The sequence below is a fragment of the Cervus canadensis genome, chromosome 26, assembly GCF_019320065.1.
Source record: "Cervus canadensis isolate Bull #8, Minnesota chromosome 26, ASM1932006v1, whole genome shotgun sequence".
In the NCBI taxonomy this organism is placed as follows: domain Eukaryota; kingdom Metazoa; phylum Chordata; class Mammalia; order Artiodactyla; family Cervidae; genus Cervus; species Cervus canadensis.
In genome coordinates, this window is record NC_057411.1 from 22833793 (window position 1) to 22861453 (window position 27661).

The 27661-nt window shown below is 37.0% G+C and overlaps 1 long non-coding RNA gene across 1 annotated transcript in view; it reads right to left on the reverse strand.

Moving 5' to 3' along the window:
* Window positions 1-1202: 1202 nt before the first annotated feature.
* The window catches only part of LOC122428110, a 36045-nt gene continuing 9586 nt past the window's right edge, over window positions 1203-27661 (reverse strand). Inside the window, exons 4-5 of the long non-coding RNA XR_006265640.1 lie at window positions 16666-16717; window positions 1203-1327 (exon numbers count right to left, since the gene is read on the reverse strand). This is a non-coding gene — a long non-coding RNA (uncharacterized LOC122428110). The remainder of the gene's footprint in view (window positions 1328-16665; window positions 16718-27661) is intronic.

The following is a 27661-nucleotide window of genomic DNA, read 5'->3' on the forward strand; positions in this document are numbered from 1 at the left end:
CAACTCCTGGATCTTGCTCAAATTCATATCCATCAACTTTTTCTTCCAAGGAGCAAGGATCTTTTTGATTTCATGGCTGCAGTCACCATCTGTAGTGATTTTGGAGCCCAGGAAAATAAAGTCTATTGCTGTTTCCCTTGTTGCCCCATCTATTTGCCATGAAATGATGGAACCAGATGCCATAATCTTAGTTTTTTCAATGTTGAGTTTTAATATTAAAAAACTAAGTATAATTAAGGATATACTTAATATCTGTTTTTTAGTATATATATATATATACATATATATATCCTTAAATATACTTAGTTTTTTGAATGTTGAGCTTTAAGCCAGTATATTTAAGTATATTCTTCTTAAAGTATATAGTCTGTACATTCATTCTATTAATTTTTGAGAGTTTGATATTGAGATTCCAACTAAAAGTCTTAATTCATCTACTTAAAAAATAATTGTAATATGTAGTGGAACTATATGTAACCTTGTTCTGTATTTCCTAAGTCTCCTATAAATGTGTTACAATACTTTCATAATTTTTAAAAAATAACCTGGAAATTGCAAGGCCCACACCTGAATTTAACATTGTGCCTCACCTCTTCTTGCCCTCCAGATCCACTCTCCATCTTCTCCAGTCCTTTTTCTGCCCCAGGAGGCTCACCTGTGTAAAGTGACTCTCTTTGTTCCTTGCCTTTATATTTCTTATTGATTCAGCTAATGAGTAAGCACCAGTATGCAAAGGAAAGACACTCATTCCCTGATTATCTCACCAGTTTCAGGTTGAAATAAGAATGGATGTTTGGTTGAATACCCAGCTTTAGAGGGAAGATAAGAAAAGACTATTAGTTGAAAAAACAATTAATATAGAACCAGTGGAAGCTATACAACTCTTCTGTCAAGAGAAATACAACCATACAGGAATTAACACCAAAAAAATGCACTCCAAAGTTTTCTTAAAGGAGGTCTTAAAGAGATCTCTATACTATTCTTTTCACTGGCCACATTATAAGATCATAGAGATTTTGGAAAAAATAGTGGGTTTTTTAATTTTTCTACAAGTAAATTTTACCTTAAGTAAATTTACTTCAACACTGTTGAAGTAAAAGCACAAATAGTTCCAAAACATATATGACTGGAAATATAACGTTTTAGTATTTCAGAAAATGATAATATTGAGAGTTAAATTGTACATGTTTGAATTTTGACTTATTTACTCATTCAACATTTACTTACTTAACTTACAAACTTGGAGGAAATCATGTTTGATCAACTGTCTTGAACAAGCCATTCATAATTTTGAGTTTGATCTTGGTGATAATATTGTGTTGGAGGTCTGAGCAAAGAAAAGAGAATTACAAATCCAAAAGATACCAAAAAATTACACAGAAATTAATTGAAATAAAATTATATTTTTCTTTAATTTGTATGTGCACATATATATCAGAATGAAGATATATCTTCATCTTCATACATTTCATTATTCCTCAAATGACACTATAACTACAAATTCTCTCCTGTTTCTGCATTGCTTCCCAATACTTGAAGTTAACCTAAGACAACAGTCTCTATTAATATTTATCCAACCATTCTTATCCTTTCTTCAAAAATATATGATGTATTTCCTTTTCTTTCAAATCTTCTACCAAGCAATCATTTACAATGCCTTGATCTTCTATACATTATATATGAGGACAGATGCCCAAACTGATCTGAAACTCCCTTCTCTAATTATTGAGTGTGAAAGACATACATTGTCAGCAATTATTCTCCCACTTTTTTCAAAACTACCTAATAGAAATATGTCTGAGGCCATGTTAACACCCAATAATTTGACAGGAATTTGGCCAGGTATTTATTATTTTATTTAATCTTGACTAGTGTTTAAATGTTAAATGATTAGTAATCTTTTTCCTTTATATCAATAACATATTAATAACAGTGTAATGCACCATAGTGATAATCACAGAGCTTGGTCTATTTTTCTAAAACTTCCTAAATACTCTTTAGTTCTCATTGGAGAAGGCATGATTAATTTTTACATAATCATAGAGCTTATAATGTTGTATAATAAAATTTCTGTATAAGAACTTTACTTACAAAATTAAGTATAAACTCAAATTTACGGGATATACAGATCAAAGTCATTAGCTTCCAAAGTCCTTTCCGTAGTATTCCAATATTCAATAAAAATGAAAACCATAAATGTAATGCCTAAAATAATATTAATCTTATAAACAAGAGTGTTTTGATTAGTGTTCCAAAGTAAGGACAAACATAAAAGAGGAGACAAACCTTATTATGAGTCAAATCAATGTATATACTTTTTTATTAAATTTAAAGTGATTATTTCAAGTCTTAGAAAAGACAATACTGTGTGTTTTTATTGCACAGTCCTTATTATGATACTGATTTTCATCCAGGCACCCAGTCATTCAAGTACGGCCAAACCCTGACCTCTGATCTTCACGAGGCTTTCGGATGAAAATGTGAATGGAGAAAGTTTATCCAAAGGAAACAGTTGAATGGAATCACAATTGCTCTGTTAAACTGATACTAGTGGATCAAAGCCACTTTTTTCTGTTTGTGTTACAACCTTTCCAATAAATCCTTGGCCCTTCAAGACAGGAACTGAGTCTGTCTTGCTCCTATCACATCCAATAATAATGTCCAATAAATATATGTTGAGTTAAATCAATTAAATCAAAATTGTCATTTCATACTCAATAATGCTGAGATTTAATTATATCAACTATATCTATAGTTAATGTTATAAAAATTCAATACACAAATAAGTTAAATTATAAACAATATTGTCATATAGTACTATAGAGTTCACAAAGTAAATGAATATTCTAATTTAATTCTAATATATACTCATTCAGGTGAATAAAACAGGGATGATTCTCATCTAATAGATGAGAAAATGGCATTTACAAATAAGTTTACCAAGGTCAAATAGTAATAAAATGACAGAACTAAGTATTAAATCTAGCCTTTTTGATTTCAGGTTCTCTACTACTGTAGAATTGCCTTTAGAAGATTTTTGCATACTTTTTCTCAAATACACTGGTGATTTCTCATAGCTATATTTGTTTTGAAGCAGTTTATTTGACTTTATGGTATGTGGCTCAACATAGATTGAGACATAAAAATGGTAAATGAATCAGTATAAAATTAATTTTTATTAGCATGCTAAATGGCAGTTATCTACATTTCTCACTGCATGATCACAGCAATTGAAAAAGTATTCAGAAATCAGATTACTATCTAATTTAATGTGCTCTCTTAAAAACTGAGGGATTCTAAGTCACAGAGGTTTCAAAGGAATGAAGTGGAGGTGCAATGGGGGGAGGTATTTCACAAATCTCCCTAATGTGGGCCCTTTGAGCTTATGTGCATAAATGTGTTCTAACTCAATGGAATAGAGGTTATTTATATCCTCTTATTATATGCTTTCAGACATTATCTCTTCATGTCTATTAAACTTTAAATATTAAAGCAAATTGCAAAAATGAAGTTTATCAACTTCCAAAAATTTGGGAACACTGGCAATATACAAATAATTTTATAATTTCAAGTAAGAAACTGAAGCATAGTTTTCTTAGAATGAGTGATATACATAAAAGCCATAGTGTTAATTTGTAAATTTTGTCAAATATCAGATTTTATTGTTACCCCTTCCAAGAAAAAGATAAAATAGAGTTCTCATTGTTCCTGGGACAAAAATTCCAAAGGGCAAGTGTTTCAAGATTAAACTGAAATGATACCACGTATGCAATTTTTTTCCTAGCCCCCACTCTCTACCACAACCAATAGGCGAAAAGTAGGAGGTACAAAGGGAATGGTTACCTTATTAGATGGAAGAACCATTCAGTTAGTTCTTTAACATCTGAAGGTATCAAGTCTTGGAGGCATTGACTGGATCAATAAGAAGCAAGTTCTGACCAAGATCCAAAAGAGACACCCCTCTCAAGGTAACTGTGTGGATAATACCAATGCTCCCAGGCTACTCTTCTCCAGATTCTTCTCTTCTGCATTAACTAAAGCCTAGTTTCTTAATCAGAAAGAGGCTGGGGGCACTGATGAGTTAGTTCAGTTTTGGGCAGGCTGTGTTAAAGGTGCAGTGATACTACCAAATGGAGATGTTCATGAAGGAGTTGTATGCACATGGTTCACTCAACAAACTTAGAAGTCAGTCTACAGATATTAACAGATGCTATTTCCAAGTACCTGCAGGAACTCCTACAGGGGCACTGCTATCAAGCGAGGAAAAAATAAGATTGATGCCAGAACCCATATTTGGGTAGAGAAGAAAGAAAATCCATGAACAAACCTCTTAAAAAGAACTTCAGAGAGGTATGAAGAAAGCCAGGGTAGGGTGGTTTCATAAAAACCAAGAGAAGAAGGAAGGACTCATGTCAAACATTAGATAGAATTCCATCTTGTAAGATAAGAATTACACTGCAATGAACACATCATTAACTAACTTAACTGGCAGTGTTCCAATTTCTAGATAGAATAAAAAGACTTACTGCAGTGGATTGTGTTAAAGAATATATAAAGGCCTTTGAGGAAGAAAGGAGTATCATAAGCAATACACACACACACAATGTGAGTGAGACTCACAGAGATGTGACTGAAGAACAGTAACAGGTGGGGTTGCAAAGGACCTTGTAAGCCACTTGAAGAATTTTTTGTTTGTTTGTTTGTTTTGTCTTTAGGATAAAGAGCAATGAGAACCCAGTGAAAAGTTCTAACCAGGGAACTAGGGCGATTAGACTTGTATTTTATGAAAAATATTATGATAACTGTACTTAAATAAAAGCAGGGCAATGGGGTAGTTAACAGACTGTCTTGGAGATCATGAAAATTCCAACAGGTCAGGAAACATTGTACTGCTCTTCCCTATGTCTCCATCTCCTAGAACAATGCATACTACAAAATGAGAAGTCAGTAACCCTGTGTTGAGTCAAGGTGAGGCCCAAGTAAGATGTGATGCTAACTTGGATAGGATGCTGTTGGTGAAGATGAAGAGAGGTGAGCTTATTCAAAACATTGTCTATGAAGTGAAATATAGAGAGGATTTAGTGACTGATGGGCATGAGAGAATGAGAAGGCAAGTTCAAACTAACTCAGGACTCTGGCTTATATTAACTTCCGGATGATAATGCATCACTCACTGAAATGGTGAACAATTGGATGAGACTGTCCCACTGGGAAAGACAATGATTCCAACTGATTCAGTTCAGACTCAGACTGAAACACCAAATGGTTTCAGAATCTGAAGGTAATTCTAGAAGTTGATCTGTTGGCTTAATGGCTAATGAAGCTGAGAAGCCCACTATCATTCTCAAAGGCCACATGCTACTAGACTAGTTCATTTATACTGAGTTTCCCTAAGGTAATGCCTAAGATATGTACAGGCTGTCTTTTCCATTTCCTTCCACAAAATTCTGCTATCAGAAGTCTGTTTTTCTGCATATTCATCTTAATAATCTAGAATGGCGGACACATGGTACACACTCTAACCACACAACTGTCTATATTAGGAAGAACAACATAATATTCTTTACAGTTAGAGTAACGTAGGTCAGAACTGGATTTCATTATTCAATAACTTTAATTGTCAAGTGTACCTCATCTGAATATCATTTATTAACAGGGAAAGTATATAACATTTTACAAAATAATTTCAGAACAGGTATAAAACTCTGTAGACTAATATATATATTAGTAGACTAAAACTCTGTAGACTAATATATATATATATATATATATTCATACACACACACACATATCAGAGAGAGGAGAGCAAAAGTCAAATAGCTTTATAGACTCTCAGGATTTCCTGGAACCTGTCCTTGAAACACAGTAATACATAGAACACCACATCACCCATCAGATGTACAGAAATGTCAGATGTACAGAAACTGAGTCCCATAAAGTTTATATCTCAACTTAATAGCTCTCCATGTACCTTCCCAGAACTCTTTTTATGCCACAGCTCATATAATTTTCCTAAATGATTATGGAATTAGGAAGGAAGGGGTGTGTGTGTGTGCATGCATGCTTATATGTGAGTGCACACGCAGTGACTGAAAAATGAGTAGGTGAAGAATTTATTTTGTATAATTCTTGATAGAAAATGAAGCTCCTCTTATAAGTGCAAATTTTTTAAATAGCAGTCTCATTGGCAAATCAAGTAGAAAAAAACCAGTTTTTCAGTGGTTTCAAAATAATGATAGTGTCTTCAATATATATGTGTACATACATACATACATATTTTAAATTTATATCCACATTTTAAGTTTAATTTTAGGAAAAGAATTTTTTATTCTTAAAATTGCTACTAATAAAACTTTAATTTTTTATTGCTGAGCAGTTTAGTAATCATTTCTTCATTTTCAAGCACATAACAAATCTTTTCTCTTATTTCTCTACTTATAGGGGTTAAAAGGACAAGATGAAGACTTTAACCCTGACTGGGCTCATCCTGGTCTTTGCTATTTGTTTCCCAGTAAGATTTTATATACTTGAAAACTAAAATAACCACCTAAAATTGAAAGTTATATAATGCTAAGATGGGGGTCAGAGTGAGAGTATGTATTTTTAAAAACAGAACAGGGTCACATGAGATGGAAAGAAACAGGAAATTACCTTCTACTTCTAACATCTTTGTAAATAGATCAATTCAAAATCACTTGGAATCTGAGGAGGGGCAAAACAGAAGGAAAAGTAGAAGGGAAGTAGAGAAAAAGAGGGGGAGAGAGCAGAGGAAGGAATGGCTATTTGTTGAAAAGGGTGAAGGATGAGAAAATCTCCAAATAAATTTGAAGGAATAGAACTAGACTGGCAAATAAATCAGCAAGACTCCCACTTGTCTTTAATGTCTACATTCACCCACCACTTCCCTTTTAAGGAGTTTCCCATCTCTCAAGTTTGTTTTTCAGTAATTCTCTGGGTCTATTATTACATTCTCATGATCAAAAGTTGTAAAATGTTCCTCCACTCAAGACATAACTACAGTGAAAAGGAAGAGGGTAAGATGGTCTCCTACTGACATCTAAAATAAACAATTAAATTTCATATATTTGATTTGTCTTATCCATGACTGTGCATATGTATTTCTTATTTATAAGAGCCTGGTTCTCTTGAACTGTATGGCTTTAGATTTTCCTTTTTATATCTCTTGCAGAGAGAGAGGGAAAAAAAGCAAACTTTGCTCTTCTGGTTCAATTACGTGCTGTTCACTAGTTTCTTATATCTCTCTTTGATCAGAGAGTATGAAGTGAAGTGAAGTGAAGTGAAGTCGCTCAGTCGTGTCTGACTCTTTGCGAATCCACGGACTGTAGCCTACCAGGCTCCTCCCTCCATGGGATTCTCCAGGCAAGAATACTGGAGTGGGTTGCCATTTCCTTCTCCAAGGGATCTTCCCGACTCAGAGATCGAACCCAGGTCTCCTGCACTGCAGGCAGACGCTTTAACCTCTGAGCCACCAGGGAAGAATCCACTATTTTTAGAATTACATGTGATCTTCAAATGTCTGTTCAATTTTATTTAACTAACCACACTTCATTCCAGGGAGTCCTTCCTTTTCTGTTATCATTATTATTTCCTTGTAAAATTCTTCCCACAACATTCAATGCCTCAGACAAAGCTTTGGCAGGCAAGAAAAACAGGTTTTACTGCATTTTTTAATATCCAATTTTTTAGCTCAACACCAAATACTGTTCCCTTATATAATTTCAAAACTGGAATATAGCTCTAATACTTTCACTGAGATTCATGTAACACAGCTGCCTATGTGGTTCTTTCATTCATTCCTAAAGGACATGATGATGATTTTTACTCAGCAGTTTTTAAGGGAAAAACAAATTTTCATATTTAGTGGTAGTATTTTACAAAACCAACTAATTGGATTTCCTCCAAATTACATTTCTCTATTTTGTTCAATTTTCCAAGTAAATACACTAGCACTGAAAGTAATACCCAGGTGCTTTCTCTAATCATCCATATAATGTGCCTTGGTATTTTAAAGTTATAGGGTTTCCCTGGTGGCTCAGTGGTACAAAATCCACCTGCAATGCAGGAGACTCAGGTTCAAACCCTGGGTGGGGAAGATCCCCTGGAGAAGGAAATGGCAACCCATTCCGGTATTCTTGCCTGGAGAATCAAGGACAGAGGAGCCTGGCGGGTTACAGCCCATGGGGTTGCAGAGTCAGAGTGTGCATGCATTTTAAGGTTATAGTACAATTTATTCTAAATTTGTCTGACACTCAAAATCAAAGCACCTCCTAACTGAAAGAGCAGACCAGTTTCTAAAATGAAAGGGAGGATATAAAGCAACAATTAACTGACTGTTTCATTTGGAGATATCTTCTATTCTCTCCCCCCATAGTTCAGTGAGAGTCAGCAACCACGGCACCAGGCAACAGGAAAGACAGACAACAGTCAACCCGGGCAAAGTTTCCCCAGGTCATCAAGGAGCAGACCTTCATCCACCCAGGTCGTTAGGAAACCTCAAGCCCCTTCTCGTGCCTCTGTCCTACCTCCACTGATTAACAAAGCAGCCAGTCAATCATCTTCAAATCTGAAGACACTAAGTACAAAGAAAAAGCCATCACAAAGACAAAACCAGAGCAAGCCTTAAAAAAAGCACATTGGCCTCTGCCAAGAAAGGGCTGACCCCCTACTACTCTGGTCTAACAGAACAAAATATTCTACTGAGGTCAAGCAAAACTCTGGAACAGCCTAAAAAAGGTCAAAAGACCACTGGCAAGAAACAGTCAAAAAGGACTTCAGCAGCACCAAAATCATCTTTGACTATAAAGAACAATCGAAATGTATTCAAAAAGCCCCTGTCCTCCTCTAGCAAGAAGCCGTTGAATTTGCCAAGAGTGGCTAAAGCAGCTTCAGAAAGAACTTCAGCTAAAAAGAGTTCACAAAAGTCCAAGAAAATCCAGTCTACACCTGCTAAGAAACAGTTTTAAAAAACCACAATAGGAACAGCTCCAAAAACATCTCTACTTAAGAAGAAATCTAAAGCCTTGTCTATGTTATCCAAAAAACAATCATCTAACTCCACAGCAATAAAGCTTCCCCCAAAACTTCATCAACTCCCCAGAACACACCAGCTAAATCTCACAGAGCTCTGTCTTCACGCACCAAGAAAAACCAGAAGCAAGCAAAAGCAATTAAAACCACTTCCCCAAAAAGTGTAGCCAAAAAGAAAACTCTAAAGAAACAAGATACCAAACTGTCAACTCTGGTCAAAAAAAGACCAACTAAGACAACAGGAATAAGAGCAGCTTCTGAAACCAAAAAGAAAAATCTGACTAAATTTAAAAAGGCAGCATCTCCATCTGCCAAGAAAAAGCTCAATCAACCAAAAGAAGTTGCAACAAAAAGGAAAACCTCTATAGCCGAAAAACCCTGTACCTCACCTGCCAAGAAACAAGTGAATCAGTCTAAAGCACTTAGATTGGCACTAAAAACACAATCAGCCTCAAAGAAAAGACCAAATACATCTAAAAGCTCCTTGTCTAAAACCACCAGGAAGCATTCAACTCAAGCAAAAGAAAGCATATCTCCAGCTCTCAAACAAACTCTGGCTGAGAAGAAAAATCTAAAAAAATCAAACCTTACTGCCAAAAAGCTGTCTAAATCTGCTCAAGTAGGACCAAAAACATCTCTAGCTAAGAAAAAAATTCAAAAAAAAACTACAAAGCAACAGCCCACAGCAGGTAAAAAGACTGCAAAAACAGTTCTTGCAAAGAGTAAATCTATAAAACCATCTAAACAAAGACAGCCCACAACTCTAACAGCAAAGAAAAGGCCAAGGGAGTCCGAAAAGAGACCATCTAAACCTCTTAAGAAAGTTTCAAATCAGCTTACATTCCCTCAAGGAATAAAAAGACAACCTCCCTTAGCCAGCAAAACTGTAAAACAATCTAAAAAAGGGAAATCTACAGTTGTCAAAAAAAGGTTCAAACCATCTAAACCAAAAGGATCTAAATCAATTCAAGCTCCAAGGAAAAAATGTCCACATAACAAAGTCACAACCACTGCAGTTGCCACAACTTCACTCGATGAGGTCACAACTGGTGCAACAGATTCCACAACCTTGGAAACAGACTTCACATCCACGGTTGCTACGACAGCTGGATCCTCAAGCCCAGGACCTGTGGGAACAATCACAACAGCAACAGCCTCCTCAAACCTACAGGTAAATACAGCCACCATTGGTGTCGTCACAACCTCAGCCATCGGCATGACTACTGCTTTTGCTGGCACAACGGTAGCAAGTGCTACTGCTTCAACCCCTGTGACTTCAGCCTCTACTGCTAAACCCAGTGTGTTGACCAGTGTGGGTAAAACCACTGTCCAGGCTTCTGTGGCTCCAGCGCCAGGGAAAGAAGTTATCACTCCATCAGCAGATGACATAACCACTGAAGCTACCACAGTACCTGCAGATGCCACAACCCCCACGGCTGAAAAGCCTACATCCTCAGTAGCAGATTCCACATCTCCAGCTGTAAGTACAATGGTTTCAGCTACAACCACAGTAGCTGGAGGACCTGCCACTGTCACTACAGCAGCCTCTACAACTCCAGGGGTTGGTGCCACCCCAAGTGTTAGCACTGTACCTTCAGTCACTGGCCCCACATGTCTCGAGGCCACCACCACCTCGCTAAGTGCTGCCATCACCACACAAGGTATTTGTACCTCTGCTATTGAATCTAGTACCTTGACCATCAACAGTGGAACCACAAACCCAACCCTCAATGCCACAAGTCCAACTGAAGATGCCACGACTACACCCCCCGATGCCACAACCCCTTCATCTGACTCCACAGCTTTAGGAGCAAGCACCATGTCTGTGGCTACAACAGGAAAAGCTGCTTCAGCTGCAACCACAATCCCCGTAACAGCCACCACTGCACCAGTAGCAGCCTCCACAAGTGTTGCAACCACACCCTCACCCTCAGCCTCAGGTGCCACAACTGTTCCCAGTACAAGTATACTAGGTACCGTGAATCCCACCCCGCTTACTTCTGCCTCTACTGAAGAAACATATTTTCCAACCCCTGAAACTACGAATACAACTCCAGAGAATAAGGAAACTACTGAACCTATAGAGGACACTACCGCTGAAGCTGCCACCACATCGATTTCCATCATTACCGCTGTATCTGAAGATACAACCACTGAATTGGACTACTCTACCAACGAAGAAATGGAAACAACTGCCACTGATGATGAGGTCACTCCTGCCACGAGTTCTTCAGAGTCCACAGATGTCATTACCTCTACACCTCCTTCAACCATCACAACCACAGCAACAACCAACACACCTGAAGCTAATGCCATCACTACTACCCCAGGCACAACTTCCACTACCCCTGGGGTAACCTCCAGTCCCACCAATACGGCCTCCACTGGAACCACCTCTGCTGTGGATAGTGGCATACAATCACCACCTGTTACTCCAACCTCAGCAAATACAGCTATAACCAGCAGTAACCCTTCTTCCCCAACATAAAAGCAATGCAGCAGCACATATCAAGCATATCAGTAACAGGTAAATAATGCATGCAAAGAATGAAATGAGGAAATTCAGTAGAGCTCTATGTAGTTCCAAATAACTTACATTATGGCTAGTTACACCTAATCTGCCCCAATTTTTTGCAATCCTATGAAAAAGAGTAGATCTTCTCCCATTTTACATATAGGATACAGAGTTTTGGGATTTGGACACATTCAGACCACACAATGGTAAAGCCAAGGCTAGAATCCAAATGTCTTAATATTTAAGCCAACAGTCAGAAAACTTAGAATTCTAAAATGGTGATCTCACATTCAGTAGACAGCTGAATCACAATCACTTAGCATCTTTTCAAACTAAAGATTTCTAAGTTCTGCCATTACAGATACTATGTTAGTCCCTCAGTTGTGTCCAATTATTTGTGATCCCATGGACTGTAGGCCTGTCAGGCTCCTCTGTCCATGGAATTCTCCAGGCACGCAAGAATACTGGAGTGGGCTGCCATTCCCTTCTCCAGGGATCTTCCCAACCCAGGGATCAAACCTGGGTCTCCTGCATTGCAGGCAGATCCTTTATCATCTGAACCACTGGAAGTCTCTAAATACTATCTATATATATAATAAAATCTTTGGGGACTTTATTCTGATAAAGTCTGATAAGGTTATGGGTATGAAAACACCCAGACAGTATTTCAGAAAGGGAAATTGGCAGGTATAAATGTTCAAACATGAGAATGAGTATCACAACCAAGAAACTGTTAGCAGCTGTGCTTGACCGAAATCAGGAAGAGTGAAACCTCAATTAAGTTCTTAGTAATGAAGGCATGATGCCATAATTAAAAAAGAAAATCCTTGGAGAAGAAAATAAATCTAGAAAAAATTATATTCATGAAGATATAATACACCAAAAAACTCATCTAGATTGTAGAACCATGATATAAAACTTTCTTTTCTTGATTCAGCATTAGTCCAAAGACTTTTTTTTTAATAGAAGTATAGTTGATTTAAAATGTTGCATTATTTTCAGGTATACAGAAAAGTAACCACAAGTTTGTTTTCTGTGTCTGTGAGTATATTTCTGTTTTGTAAATAAGCATCTGTATCATTTTTTAGAAGAAGCACATCTAGGATAATTTCAGAGAAAAGATTGTTGGAACATAATGATTTATCAAAATTTATATAAGGGCTTTTTTAAGGTGGATGAGACATTCTAGGTAGTAGTAATGATGGATTAGGCCTTAAACACAGCAGCTAGCTAGCTATACTTTACTGTAAACTTAGAACATCTAATTAGATATGTTTTACTCTGAGGTTGAATTATGAGATGATAGGAAAATAAGAGAGTAATACTGGGGGCAGGTGTAGGTAGGTCATTTAAATGGAATTAATTTCACATAAGAAATAGAAAATAGCAATTTCAAAACAGCAAGATGTTATTTGTAGGACAGTAGGAATTAATTTTATATTTCTCTACATTTTTTTAGGTCCTATTCTACCTGAATATTAAATTTCTCACCTTAACTTTCACCAATACTGGCTCAAGAATTGACTGTCATCATACTTCAGACATGAGACCGTTCTAGAAATTCTGCTTCTTTCACCCTCTCTCCTCTTGAATGCATTCATTTTCACTTCTTCAGCTTTTATTCAATAAATCATTTTGAAAACCATTTGTCCCTGTTTTATTTGCATCACTCTCACATGTTTGGATATGAATTAAAAACCTAACAGCTTGTCTCACTGAAAAGCTCCAAATAATGAGCAGTACTTAAATAGAAGGTTGACTGGGCTTCTGGTGGCTCAGATGGTAAAGAATCTGCCTGAAATGCAGGAGACCCAGGTTCAGTCCTTGGGTTGGGAAGATCCTCTGGAGAAGGGAATGGCTACCTACGCCAGTATTCTTGCCTAGAGAATTTCATGAACAGAGGAGCCTGGTGGGTTACAGTCCATGGGATCTCAGAGTCGGACACGATCGAGCAACCAACACTTTTACTTTGACTGAGATCTTAATGTTAGCCTCAGTTTGACTAAACTTTAGACAGGTTTTTCCCTGGCGCTAGATCCCTGGAGTCTTAGAGCATTTCCTTAGAAAAATTTCAATTTTAATCTTTTCCTGTCCGTTCGAGATATTAATCTTTTTTAAGCCTCTCTCCAAGTTTACAACTGAGGAAAGTTCTTCTTAAGGACCTAGGAGCCAAAGGAGACAGTGCCTCTATCTCTTAGTCTCTGTGGGAGGGTAACAGCCTAACTTGATCAAGCCCCAGTTAGCAAACACAGATGGCCTAATCACAGTGGAAGACATTTGCAGACTCGAGAATCATACAATGTGCTTGACACATCCCATTGGTCAGCATGTCATAACACCCTGCAGTACTAGCTCAACCTGGTGCTTACAGACGTCTCACCTTCTGTTCAGTAGAATCAACTATTGCAGTAGTCTTGAATGAAGTCTCCCTTGCCTGTTTAACTTTGTCCTGCAATTTTTGCTTTCTCAAGGTAAATATGTGGACTATAGGAAATACAAACGAATAATGTGTGGGTTAAAACTCCTATGAGCCAAGCTCTACAAGAAGACATCTAAGGGGCGAAAAACAGAGGGTCATGCTCACTAACATAATCTCACATGTCCTCACCATTTTGCCTATTTTTAAGACCATGGAAAATATTCAGTATATATTAACATTTTGAGACAGAAATTCTGAATTAAATGTAATAAATATGCTTCTAAATGTATAGCTGACTTTGGAACAAAATAACAGTAAGGGAACATGTTAGTCACTCAGTCATGTCCGACTCTGAAACCCCATGGACTGTAGCCTGCCAGGCTCCTCTATCCTGAAATTGCCTCTATCCAGGCAAGAACATTGGAATAGGTAGCCATTCCCTTCTCCAGGTGATCTTCCTGACTCAGGGATCAAACCCACTTCTCCTTCATTTCCGGCAGATTCTTTGCCATCTGAGGCACCAGGGAAGCCCCGTACGAAGGGAAATCTCCCAATAGAAAAACAAAATGGAAATGAATCCAGGGAGGAAAAGATGTAACTGAACTCTGAGGCAGCCCTGAAGGATGTGGTTCTTCTTGTTAATCTAGGAGCTTGAATTTTAAAACCCAGATGAGGACAAAGGAACGGACATTGAGCCCATTCCAGACAAATAATTCCAACCAAGTCTCTTCACATGAATCAGAAAGCCACATCCTTCAAGTGGATTCAAACAATTTTGACCACTAGTAAAAGGAAGTGAGAAACAATGTGCTGTACTCACTAGCCATATAGAAGACCTGGGTTCAATCCCTGGCTTGGGAAGATCCCCTGGAGCAGCATGCATATATAAGGTAGCTCATTGGGTAACTTGTCCTACATTACTTAAAGACTCATTCTATAAATCTATTATTTCTGCTATACACTAAAGGCAAGGATTTACTCATAATAAAACCTTGCATGCTTGAGGAAATTTTTTTGGAAACTATTTTTTTAGATAAAAAACATCATGTCTTTGTATATTGCATATTGATGATAATGAGCCAACAAACATATTGTATATTGATAATGAGCAAACAAAGGGAGAAAATAATAATATAGGAGAGAGAGGATTAATGGAATAAAATCTTTGGCTAGGCAAGAGGGGTAAGATCTAGTCTAAAATGGAGGAGTTGGCCTTAAGCTTAGCTTTGGAAAACTGATCCATAGTAATTGCAAGGGAAGACAGAATGTATGGACTCAAATTATAGGGGATAAAGAAATACGGTGGTCCAACTTGTGAATGTCCTCTTTTGATTTCATTTTGTTTTAATGAAATAAGGAATAGGGCCACTTACTAAGAGTGAGGATGAGCAGGAGATATTATAATTTTGAAGGGGAAGAAGCTATTATAAAAAGATATATATATAAATATATACATGAATGGAGAGATTTCTCATGATGAAATGGTTTACATGATTATGGAGACTGAGAAGTCTCATGATAGGACATCTGTAATCTGGGGACCCAGGACAACTGGTGGTGTAATTCCAGACCAAGTCTAGTTCAAGGCCTGTGAACAAGGGTTGCTAAGGTTGTATGTTGTCCAAAAGCAGGAGAAAATTGATATCCAAGCTCAAGCAGGGAGGTAGAAAGGAAATGGGGGCAAATTCCTCCTTTCTCTACCTTTTTTCTTCTATTCAGATTCCCAAAGGATTGGATGTTGCTTTACTGACTTCATGAATTTAAATGCTAATCTCATCCAAAAGAAGCCTCATGCACACACCCAGAAATATTATTTAATCTGCAATCCTTGGCCCAGACAAACTGACACACAAAATTAACCATGACAGATTTTATCTCCTGGTTCGCTATAGCTTATTTCATATCACTCCATTTTCAATTTTGGTGATTTCAGTGTCCACAAAGAAAATTTCTTCAATGTTTTGTTCTCTCAGTTCCTTGACTCCATTTACCTATATGTTTATCTTGTACTCTGTTTTAACCACTCATTCCCATGGCTGTAACTAAAAATACCAATACTAATATTACAAAACTCCCCATCTGCTACCCTGATTTTAACAATTCTTTAACCTCAAAAATACCTACAGATCCCATCAACTTTTAACTCTTCCTTCCTCTCTCTGAATCCTTACTATCCTCTTATCCAACTAGCAGTCCATAAACAATTACTATAATCCCTCCCTTTTAGACACCATTAACTCCCTTATCCTGCACTTGCTTTGGAAAAACATCAATTTGGAGTAAATATATAATCCTTCATCCACTTTGTTCTTGCACCTGGAGAAAAACCACACTTGATTACGACTTCTAGGTGCCTGTTAATGCTGAATGGCAATCATAATAAAGTTCTCTAATACATTCATTTTCTAAATCTTCTTATAGCAGTACAGGTATGTCTTCAGGTTAGAAGAACTAGGTTTTAGATGTTTTGCATATCTTGAGAAATAAAGGGCATAATAAGATTAGTTTTCTTCATGGTGTTGAGTTTCAGACTAGAAAGGGGTTTAAATGTCTTGGAGCCTTGGATTCATTCCTATATATTGAAATTTGAAGATCCAAAAAGGGTCAATCTTACTACAGGTATATGAGAGTCCACCCTGACTCCAGGGAGTATAGTGACATGAAAAGAAGGGAATTTACTCACTTCAGAGTTCTAGGGCTCCTCTAGATCTCCACTGATCTCCTCTTGTCCCAGGCTGTGGATGCAAGAAGTATGAGATCAGACATTTTCTCTTCCCAATCAACCCTGAGAATTCTCATTTCTATGCCATTGTTCATTCCTTTTCCTATACCTAACAAATCTCTGCTAACCCAACTTCAGTCTCAAAACTTACCTAAACTTCAAAGCCAAGAAACTTTCCAAAGACATTTCTCCTCTGCTGAACACCCAAATTATAGTCCTTTGACTGTGTAACTCATTGGGCGGATTTTACCTATCTCCTCCCCATTGTGTCACTCAGGGCCTGGAGCTGGAGCTTAAAGTTTTCAGGTACTCAGTCAATACTTGAATAAATAAATGAATAAATAAATGGCAATAAACATAGTTGTCATGTATATTCCTTTCCTCCTAGAATGGATTATAAATTATTTAGACTCTTGAATGTATTATATCTTCTACTTCTGTTTTTCCACCAGTAGTTTTCATGGACACCCAGTAAGTAGGTGTTGATATTCTGTTATTAAGTATGTGGTATTAATATGCTTGAAGATTCAGTAAAATAAAACAAGCATTCTGTGAAAATCAATTAGCGCCAAGCCAGTAGGCTTCACTTTTGTCATGAAAGAATGTGGACACCAATAATCCATTTTTCAATATGTAGCTCCTCCTTCAATATTATTATTTTAGCATATAGAAAAGCACTGATGTTGGCCCACTTTCACACTACAGAGGACAGCTCCCAGAAATATTAAGTAGATCATAAACTGAAAAGCATGTGGAAAAATAGATGAACTTTTCACCTTGATGAAAGGTGGCAATGGATTAGGACTTCTTAGACTACAAAGGAAAAAAAATTTCAAAGATGACATTTCTTAACAGACAAAGATTTTATTTTACTGTCTCAGGTTCAACTTTGGAAACCACTAGGTGAAAATCTTAGATCTTATAAAGTTGAATTAGTGCCAGCAAAGCATTCTGAGTCTGAGTCTGGCAGCTTACATGAAACGAAAAGACCTGCAAATATAATCTCTAACTGAATGAACATTTCATCTTTAAGTATGTATTACTTCACTAGCTTTCCAACAATTACTTTAACTCAAAGAGCAATGTTTAGGATCTTGGGAATGATATTTCCAAGCTACTGAAGTGATAAGATTATAATTACTCAACTCATGACACATTGCTTTTGATCTGAAGGTAATTATTATGTATGTAGATGCTTAGTGCATCACGCTCTGCCTGATTAAAAAAACAATCTAATGACAGCCTTGGACATAACTTTGGGGACTCAATATTTGTTCCAATACATAATAAAACAATATCAGCTACAGAAAAGTATTAAGCCAGATGATAGGGAAAATTGACAATCCTGATGGGAAAAAAAATGACAAGAGATTTGACTTTGTCTTTCCATCTAGTTAGAAACATATGTCACAATCATTATTGATTTTCTGGGTTATATGATATGAAAGAAGTATGCAGGATAAAAAAAAAATTGTTACCATTAAGCAAAATTTTAGGTGTCTTAAAATGAGAAGAGAATGCAAGCCAATTAAGTGTAGACTGAGTGTCTATACCATTCAATAAAAGTATCACTAATACCATGCCTTGTATAGTATAAACTGAGAGTAACAACATAATTTCAGAATTTTTATGGTGGTTTTAGATTATATACCAAAGAATCACCTCAGCAGGTGACGTAACAGGGATAATGTACTTTGCTGGATTCCATCAAATAGACAATTAGCTCAGAAACTGAACAGCAATATTAGCCAGTGTTGTTTACTGAATGAAGTGGATGTCTGAAAGATCAACGTAATATCTATGTAAATCATGCAAAAAAGGAAAAAAGACTGTCATAGACATGTGATTTTTTAATTTTTTCTTCCATATTATAATCATATTTTTCAGATACTTAAAACCAAACCCAATTCTGTCCTTATGAAAACCACAGTCTTTAAGGTGAATTCCAATGTAAGTTATTAAATGCTGTTATAATGAATCAAAATTCTGCTGTGTAAGAAGAGAAAGGAACAATTAAGAAAAACCAAGAAAGCAGGGAAACAAGAATGGCACAAGAAGCTAGAGAGTTAATTTTTAAAGATTTCATAATATTTAAAATATGAATCTTGCCCCTTTCAATTTGAAGATAAGCTAATAGGTCACTCTGTGCCTGAGAGATGCGTGCACAAAAGCCAACAGACATTTCTTCTCCTTTCTTTTGTTTGGGGATTAGCTCAGAAGCAATCCCTTATATATGAAGCTTTTTCTCTCCTCCACTTAAGTAAAGGAGGAAGAACAAGGAACTCGCAATTATCTCCTAGATTTACACTTTTTCAACATGGATTTCATACTTACATATTGCTGAACCAGGCTCATTTAGTCAAGAGTTAAAACTAGAAGGCAGATGAAAGGAAGATTCCTTAGCAAGGTAAGATATACTTTAAACTCTGGCTGAATATAGATTCAGTAAGTTAGCTTTTGTCTAAAAGGTCCTCAAAAACTGTAATAAATTGATTGTATATATACGATTAACAAGAGACTAAGGATGAATTTTTATGATGAGGTCCTCACTGAAGTACTCTGTCCAAATGTAAGTACTAATTCGAGTGTTTACGCCTTGATTCTCTATAAGCTTTAGAAAAAAACTAAAACTCTTCCTATTGTCATTACTTAGTTAAAATGGTATTGATCTTAGCAAACAGAGTAGTCTTTCTTACTATTATCATTTCTAATAATGCACTAGAATCACTTGGGCACTGTCTTCATCTTATTAATTAAGTCAGCATTTTAGAAAGCATAATAATGATGATTTCTATTTTTTAATTGTTATTTAAACTGTCAATGAATTAACATAACATAGAACAATCTTTTACCTTAGCAGCCCAGAATAACAAGACAAAATGAAGATTCTAGTCCCAACACTGACCATCTTGAATGTTGTGACCTGCTTCCTGGTAAGTTTCAGTATTTTGGATAACAGTATTTCTATGGAACTAAAAATTATATGGTGGTAAAAAATGGATTTAGATTTTCAGCATATGTTTAATGCAAGAAAGAATATCTTGCTAAACAAATCATCATTGTATTTTTAGTATTCTATTTTCTATTTATAAATTTTCTTCTTTTAAAATTAATCATATATACAATGAAGGAAAGATAATAGAAGTTATAATGCATGATAGCATGGGATTTTGAAGAGCTTCTCTGTACTTTTTAATACTATAAGAGATTAGTTACTGAAAGTTTGCCTTAGAATTCCTGGATTAATATTTGCAGAAGGTACATAACCTTAGCATATTAGCTGTTCCTTTTCACATTGACATTGTATATTTCTAAATTGATTAAATGAATGAAGAGAAGAGATCTTGAGAATGTTGCTTTATTTGAACAATTTAGTGCCATGACAATTGATTTCAGGTTTTCAGTAAAATATAATCTGCAAGGGAAACCTCACAAGAATATTGTACTTCTTTCTCTATAGTATAATGGGAGTCAGGAAATAAACAATCAGACAAATCACCACCTATACGCCAGTCTGCCTTGGTCCTCTTCAGACAATCACTCAGCAAGTCAATTCTCATCCATTCTAAGAACAAAAGAAAATTCTCCACCTACATACAATTCTAATAGCTACTCTAAGTCTACTAATAATGGAACAAGGCTCTCTGGATCTCTTTCAAAGAGAAACCACTCAGAGACTCTTCAAACGAGTATATATAACCTTTCCTCATTTGGGAATGACTTACCAAGTAACTCTGCTTATGTTGAGGGTACCGTAGACAACTCTACTCTGGCAAAGGCCCCAGAGGACATTGCTTCACCTTCACCTGCTGCCATGCAGGACACTTCTGCTATCAAGACCACACTTTCCAGACTTTCACCCGACTCCAGAATAACACACAACAGGATGACTGTTTCTGAAGAAAATAGCATCCCAGTATCTGTATCCACGACCACTCCCCAGTATAAGTCCAATTCCACTGTTGCTCCCTACTTTCAGACAGATGCCAAAACGAATCAGAGCCTTGAGCCTGCCTTCCCATCCACTGGAAGGTCGAAACTGCTCTTTGCCCCTAATCCTGCTGCCTTCGTCCCAAATGCTAAGAATGAGTTCAATGCCTCTACAGATGAGAATACCACTGTCGTGTCAAAGGCCAACAACTTCCACCTGGAAGAAGCAAGACCAGACAGTACATACATTGTTGGTACCACGACCCCTGAAAGAAGGCCTATGAAAGAAGGCAATACAGCAAATATTTATGCTGTAGACATTTTAGGAGATTACATGCCTTTGTTTGATGTTCCTGACATGAAGGACAAAAACATAATTGATGCCAGCTACCTGGAAAGATATGACAAAACTATGAGCAACTATCCTAAAATTACACAGAAAGATGATTTTATTGTAATTGATGCCACAGACATGAAGAATCTGGGTACATCTACAGTTAATGCTCAAACACCTAGCATTTTGTCTGCAAATGATGGCAATGACTTTGAACCTATTCCAATTCTGAGTAAGTACGACAATGCTGATACCAAATCCATCACAACTGACACAGACATTGATGAAACCATTTCCAATATTAATCCCATTAATACTAAAAATTCTTTTCTTAATTATAGAATATATAAGAAAATCAATAATGTTATTAGCAATTTGAATGATACCAAAACAATGTTAGATGAAGCTAAAAATACTATGCATTTTGGGGGGGACTTAATTGCCTCCAACACAAGTGATATCACTTCTACAAAGCATTATGCTAATGATATCTCAATGGAACCAAAGGCCAACACCAACATGAACTTTAAAATAACTTGGCCTTTAAAGGAAGGTATGATAGAAGGCATCCAACCTGTTCAGATGGAAAATATCACAACACCTGTCAATAATAATATTGCTAAAACAATTGAATCTAATGTAGACAATTCAAGAATTAAGTATCATTCTAATATTCTTGCAAATGTAAGTCTCCAAACTGATAGAAACAATTTTAAGTCTGTGAGCACTGATGGAATTGAGAATGTTATTATTATGCTCCAAGGAATTGAAAATCTGGACCAAGATGATGGAGGTATAAAGGAAGTCATCTTCTTTCATCTGGACACTTCCACAACATATATTAGAAGAAAAGGTTACTCTTTCAACCCTGATATAGATTATGCCCAAACAGCAGGAAACAAAATCATCCTCCCTTCTGGCATCACTGATATGTTCAACCCCCACGTCAAATATAAAATAAAGCCTTTTACAGTGGACAACACAAACCCCATCAACAGAGGTAACCCAAGAACTCCCATCACAACTACTGCAAATGACGCCAAAGCCAAGACAGATATTGAAAGATCTACTGTGTTTAAAACAGCCAATTTCCAGAGCAATATCCGTCCTGTGGTCTCTGTCACTCATCCTAGCACTGTTGGATCTGCTTATTTTAGTGAAAACAGTGTAGCTGACATGACCTCAGATTCAAAGGTCAACATCACTCTTTCAGATCAATCTACTGACTCTGTGGATGAAAGCATTCATCTCCCTACTAATTACAACCAGGCTGGTGGTGCTGCAGTTCCCAACCTTGAAACAGACTTTCCTATGTACAAAAGATATACTCTTCTGTCAGTAGCTGAGTCATCTACTCCAATGCCCAATGCCCAAAATAATCTAGCGCAGAACTCCCTGCCAATTTATGATGATCTTTTGACTAGTCCTTGGATATCAGATCCTGTGGCTGAAAATCCTCATCTCACTAATGATACCACGACACAAAAATGGCAAATCAATAAATTATCAATAGATCCTTTGAACATTCCACTGGAAGTTGATTTCAGTTCTCCAAACAATGCATACAGTGTCACTGCTCATGCAAGTAAAGGGACCACAAATATGATTAAGAGCTCTGAACTGATGATTAATAAGGCCACCACACCAGAAGGAAGGCCCACTGTAGCCATGACCTCCCTGCCTGCAAAGACAGCTGGTGTTCTTACACTAAGAACAAGATTTGGAAGTTTGATAGACAAGGAAATAGCTAATGAAGAAGAATCAACTCCCGATGTGGAAGTAAAGTCTGTAGTGGAAGAAGATTCTGGTTTTCAGATAGAAAGTCTTCCACCTGCACATAATTCTAAGTACTTTGAATCAGGAGACAGGGGCTTTGAAAGGAATGGATTTGTGTCTGTGGATACCACAAAATCTCTTTCCCCATTAAGTGGTAGTATGCCTACTACTGAAGTAGCAATAAGTGACAGAGACTTTACTTCTCCTAGAGGAGAAAATTATGTTCTATACGTCATAAAACCTGAAAATGACAGAATGCATTTTCAGACATTGGCCACCAAAACAATAGCTAATGGTCTGGGTAAAACTGCAGTTGTGAAACAGAATGTGGAAGCAGCAGATGGCACTGAATTCCTTCTACCTAGCAATTCTATCTCCCAAATTGGAAGAATGGATAAACCCATACTCCATAATTCATACTATGATGTAATCAGTGATAATCCACTTATTATCACCAAAGAGAACCCAAATGTTGTTCAGAGCATCATGAAACATGAACTACCACTCTCCACATTGGATAATGCAGACATTGTTGATTACATTGATGGCTATCAAGCCCCTGCTGCCATCCCTTCAAGCAATGCCAACAGACTTGCCAATAAGGGCAAAATGGCAGGGGCTCAAACAACTAATATTCCTCTTGGCATTAGTACCATATCTGATGATATTTCCTATGTGAATAAAAACACTGAAGTTATAACAGACTTGGCTTCAATAGCTGCCGCCTCACCAGTAAAGAAAGACATTCTTACCACGAGTGAAGTTAACACTCTTAATAATAAGCCTATTAAACTGGGAGATGACTTAACCATTTCCAGAGTAGATCCCAATGTGTCTGGAGATGATGCCATTCTGTTAATAGCTGATCCCTCTACTGTTACGAAGTCTGTTGCCCACTTCAATCATCCTCAAGCGACAAACCCTTCAAAAAAGATCTCTTTGGGAGATATTATAATACCTAAAACTTTTCATAACTTTACTTCAGCAGCTTTGACTGATGCTGAAGGAAGTGTTGACACCAAGTTTTATATCTCAAGATATGAACCTGAAAACTCTTTCAAGGAAGATATAACACTGAACTATGAAGCAGACCCTCCAGAAGACATACACATTGCAGTAGAGGAAGAAAACACACAGAAAGAAGACAATGTGAAGGATCATATTTATGTTATACCTGTTTCAGATGATAATGCTCCTGCAGGCAACAACCTGGCAGATAAACATTATTCTAATTCTGATGTGTATAGCTCCATCAGATTCAAAGGAAAAACCCAAACCACAGCTGACCAACTTGAATTTGAGAACCCTGCATCAACCTATATGACTGAAGTCTCAAAACCTCTCCTTGAAGAATTTACTTCTGAGTCTCAAGGAAAAGTGATGGTAGCAAATAGTAATAGTGGAGATGACAATGGTGAATTCTTTGGTGGTGATATTCGTTATCCAATGTTGAAAGAAAATGTCCCAAAAGGATATACTTCTCCCCCTGAAAGAAGATCTACAGTTACAACACCAAGTTTTAGGATTCCAGTGAAAGATAATATAGTCCCTGCTCCAGAAGGCAGTGTCTTATTAAGAAAAGGAACTTCTAGAAAACATTTTACACCCTATACTGATGAGCAAACTGATTCAGGAACAGAAAAAGACCAAACTGCTATAGGTAGCATAACCAATTCTCATACAAGCATTGTACCTATGACCTTCTCCACTACTGTCTCCTCTGAAAATATGAACGTGGGGAATTATAACCAAGTGTCTGGAATAGGAACTCCTCTATCACTGGAATATCCAAATACATTGAGAGGTGATGAGTCCATTATTCTTTGGCATGGGACTACCGCGGCAAAGGAAAATGATCTAAATGCTATGGACTTGATCGTCACTGAATCTGATAAAAGTGATTCAGAATATATTTCAAATAAGCATGCCTCTGAACTAGAGAAGGGAGAAAATCACCTTAGTACAAAACCTAGTGAATACACACGTGGATCAAATGGATTTGTATCTCAAACACCATCCTCTAAAGGTGAGGTCTCAAAGAGTCTTCTATATAGAATAATTTACCCTGAGTTTGACGCTAAAGACAAATACCAAGCCACTTTTCTCAAAGAAGGAAATACTGACTTTGATTCTGCTGCCACTTCTTTCAAAGATTACACCCAAGATTTTAACACTCAGCATCTGAAAACCGTGGTGCCCTCCCTAATTGAGGCAGGCAAGACTTTTTCCCCTCAGTTTCTAAAAAGATCATCTGCAGAAAAGGGCACTTGGCCTGAAGATGATGATGTCATCATTCTCCCTCAAGTTTCTGGTTTGGGAAATACAGAAAGCAAAGATTTCTTTCTACTACCCACAGAAACAACTGCTACTATGGGAGAGAAAAGAACATTTGACACTCTCCCTGTTGATCATGCTGCAGTCATCACGTCCATAAAAAGTCAAAGTCATTTCTACAGGAAAGGCATTTCATCCAATGTTAGTAACATAGCTGCTCCAGAGTTGGCAAACACAAGCACATCAGGAAACTCTAAAATCAATGAAAATAAAATGGACTTAGCTGAAGTGAAGCCTTCAGAGGATCACAGTAATCCCTTGGTTAAAGGTACTGCCTCCAAGTCTGAGAACATCTCTGGTGGTGAAATCAGCAAAAGCACAATCAAAACTGCCTCAATAGCTTCTATTAATCACATTAATGTCGCCAAAATGCCAACAAATGCTACCACCATTTCACCTAATGTCTCTACCTTTGACTCTAAGGAAAGCAATGAAAATGGTGACTCCATCATGCCTGAGGTAGATGGTGTTCTATCCATAAAATTAAATTCACTATTAATCCCCAATTGGAAAAGACCTGGAACTGCAGTAGCCCTTAATAAAAATGATGATTCTTTTTCAAATAAACCTGTGACAGTAGAGTTATCAGAGCCATTGGGTGAACACTCTCTTATCAAGGACCCGAACTGGAAGATTACCAAGGTACAAAGTGAATTTCATCCCCTCTCCATGGTCTCCTCTGTTCCTCTCAAAGATCCCACTGCTTTTTCAGAGAATTCTATCAATGTTGTTACTGACATACTTAGCACTGAAAATGGAGTCCTTAATGATAAAACTGATACCATGGAAAAAGAAACTACCACTTCAGGAACAGAGGCTAATGCATCTTTCAGTAAAGATAAAGCTATTGTAGAGGATGAGCCCTTTATTTCTGAAGCCAAAATTCCAGTGAATTTAAGAAAGGTAAATTCAGCAAATGTTAATCCATTCCTTCTTAAGCTGGATGTTGCTTCTGCTAAACAGAAAGTGCCTGGAACTTTCAAAGAAACTAACCCTGTTTCCTCAATAAGAACAATACAGCTGGCAAAGGCCAGGGCTGGGGGCTCAAGTTCTCTTGATAATGATAACTTAGAGAGGTCTATCACAACCTCTTATGGCCAGTTACATCATCTACCCCAGAAACCAACTATTCCTCTTACTGCTTTTGTTGCTGATTTTGTCAAAATCAATAATTCTGAACTTGATCCTGCACCCATTATCAGAGGGAGTGACCTAAAAATAACTGATGAGTCTATTACATCTAATGATAGAATTGTCCTAACTGACAAAAACATCATTTCACCTGACAACATTAGCTTTACTTATGACAATAGGAACATAATAAATGGGAAAAGATATTTAAATTCTGAAGAAAAAGATAGTGCAACTCAATATGAAGTAATTCCTATTAGAAAGGACTTTTCAACAGAGTCAGATGTGGTTTTTCCGACAGAAGAAGATCATCTAGACAATAAGAATCTAATGACCATGAGGCTTGATGACAATGATCATAAGTATTTATCAGAGGAAAATTCCTTTTATATCGGAGAAGAAAAGAGTCCCACAACAAAAATGCCTGCCCTCACCCAAAGGCTCTATAAATTTGGAACTCATGCTCCTTTCCCCACACATGTTACTGAGAGTCTATCAAATGAAAATCCTGCAGAACTCAAAACTAAAAAATATCAACTGTTGACCTCCCGAAAAGGAAACCCTGATTCTGACAAAGTTGGCTCCTTTCTCAAAGATTATACTATCAATTTCAAAAGTAAGTTACCCAGAACCATGACTTACTCCCTAACAGATGAAGATAGAATTTTTTCTCCAGAATCTCCAGATGATTTCTCTCTGGAAAGAGGCATCCAGAGTGAAAATGACATCATTATCAATCTTCCAGAAGACAAATGGATTGAGCCTATCAATACTCCAGACACAGAATCAGTGGAAATTGCAGAAGAAAGCAGGGCCTTCTCAGATGGAGTCACTGATCCCACCAGGAGCACAAATCCAATAATGAGCAAAGACTGGCTTCACAAGATACACACAGTCCCTCACACAGCACTGTATGACCAGAGGGTACCCAGTATGTCACTCAAGTTGAAATATAATCAAGACACAGCTTCCAAGGCAGAGAGTTACCAGTCACAGGATACCACTGCTCCTTCAGTTAGTGTCAACCCTGATACTGAACTTTCCTTTGTCGTTGAAGATTCTGAGAATAAAAAAAACAGGGTTCCACCTTATTTTTCACCTATGAAGACACCTCACACTATGGCTGATACCACTGCTATTTCCCTTGAGAACAGTTATGAAGGAGGCGAGTCTACACAACCCAATGAAAATAACATTAGATCTAAAGAATCCCCAACTCTACAAACAAGAGAAGGTATCATTCTCATGCCTCAAGCCCTAACTGAGGATTCTGCTCTAATAAGTGATGGGTCTTTGACTGACTCTTCAAAGACAGTATCATTAATACCAGAGAGAGTGACTAAATACCTTGATCTTATTCATGGAACTGATATTTCAGAAAATCAGATCATTAAAACCCAAACAGACCTTCAGCCCCATTCCTTGGACTCAGTTATTCCCCCTGCTAATTCA